Source organism: Larimichthys crocea, chromosome I (assembly GCF_000972845.2).
Source record: "Larimichthys crocea isolate SSNF chromosome I, L_crocea_2.0, whole genome shotgun sequence".
Classification (NCBI taxonomy): domain Eukaryota; kingdom Metazoa; phylum Chordata; class Actinopteri; family Sciaenidae; genus Larimichthys; species Larimichthys crocea.
The window spans coordinates 1,563,251-1,565,091 of record NC_040011.1 but is presented as its reverse complement, the minus strand read 5'-3'; the positions used below and the strand labels follow the sequence as shown (position 1 = coordinate 1,565,091).

General features: G+C 41.4%; 1 protein-coding gene across 1 annotated transcript in view; it reads left to right on the top strand.

Moving 5' to 3' along the window:
* Window positions 1-1,841, top strand: part of pdgfc (platelet derived growth factor c) — a 55,564-nt gene that overhangs the window by 3,080 nt on the left and 50,643 nt on the right. The window lies entirely within an intron of this gene.

Sequence of the window (1,841 nt, the reverse complement as noted above, 5' to 3'; positions counted from 1 at the left end):
CGTCTCACTATTTATGGCATTGTCTGTGTGGTATTTAGCGGCAGATGGAGGTGAACAATAAGGACTGTACGCGGCTGTATAGACCATAAAGCAGAGACCAGCAGCAAATAATGGATGCAATACAGTTTATGCTCAGGGCTGCTATTGGTATTTATTGTTATGAATATGAATTGCTATGCATGTTCCAGTATAGGACTAGGCTTTGCATAAAGTCCTTGACATGTTATTTTGAAATCCGATGGGCGTGTTTATCTGTGAATTTGAAGAATGACTGTATGTGTTTTTTCTTTACTACACATCAAGGTGTATTTGCTTGTATGATCGTCACCCAGTTTATCAGTGTGTTTACACAGTATTATACACATATTACTCATCTAAGCTTTTAATATCCTCCCAATAATGTCAACTTGAATTTGCTCACTAAATGAAGATTAAAGTTCTTCAGCTGTTCAGAAAAAAAAAAAAAACTAGTTACAATTCCTTGACAACTGGGCAGATGAAGACAATGTGATGTGACTGAAAGCTCCAGAACATTCCTTGATTTATTTTCCATAATTGCTTATCACTGGCAGGGTCGTGGGAGGATGGAGCCTATCCCAGCTGACACTGGGTTAGAGGCGGGGTACACCCTGGACAGATCGCCAGTTAATTCACACGGCTGACACATAGAGACTAACAATCATTCACACTCACCTTCAGACCTACAGGCAATTTAGAGTCACCCAATAACCTATTAACTACGTATCTCTGAACTGTGGGAGAAGGCTGGAGCGACTGAAGAGACTCTGCAAACTCTGCAGCTTCAGAACAGCTCACACTAAATGGACCTCGGTTGTAGTTTCCTCAGCTGCTAAACAAAATAAGATGTAGTTTTCAGCCAGTGTGAGTGTGCCTGATAAAATAGAATTCCATCAGGAAAATAGCAAGTTGCAGTATGTGTTGTTCATCATGGCGGTGGAAGAGCCCTTATCTGGCTGGTGAGTGAATTGTAGGATACATAACTGACGGAGTGAGTGACAAATGAATAAATGCCTGAGAGGCTTGAAAATGTTTGGCAAAGGACCAAACAGTTACAAACTCATTAAATATTATCGCTTAATATGCCTAAGATTGATTTTATACACAGTCTATGAGTCTATGAGGGATTTTTATGCGACACATGATTTATGTTCCGCTTAAGTATTCTGTATGGAGGTGACCTTTCTGCTGCTGGTGATGAGTAATATCTCAAAATGTGTTTCTGCTGTATGTGAGGCTGAGAAGCTCAACCAACACAAACATTACAATACTGCTCATCTCTGTCAACAAATGCATGTATATTCAAGTTTGAATATAATGTTGACAACTGCTGATATGATGCAGTTTCCTGTCTGAGAACAGCCACATACCAAACAGCAACTTCCATGTGAAATGAAGCCAACGTGGAAGTCTCAAAACCTTCTTCAAATGGCCACTTGAGGCTGGCTGCAAAAACGGGACAATCTCCATAACCCCCTATATTAAAATGTCCAATTTCACAGCAGAAATAAACATGTTCACAGCCTGGTACAAAAAATGGCTTTGGTGTCTAAAGGTAGCCGCCCACGCTTCACGTTTTGCCCATTTTCGGATGAGTAAGGAGCTGTCAGAGGCTGCCAAGATGGCAGTGTCCAACGCTAAACTTCACAACAGCTTTTCAGAAACCTGGGGATCACCTAGGACGTCACCCACATGTTTCCAAAGAGCTGCTTGAAGCTGAATATATGTGCCACTGACCGCCGCCATGTTAGCCATACTCCTTCTTGGTGGGGGGGGGGTTATCGGTTTCATTTGAAGCAGGAAGTTTTTACTTAAGTAAATCA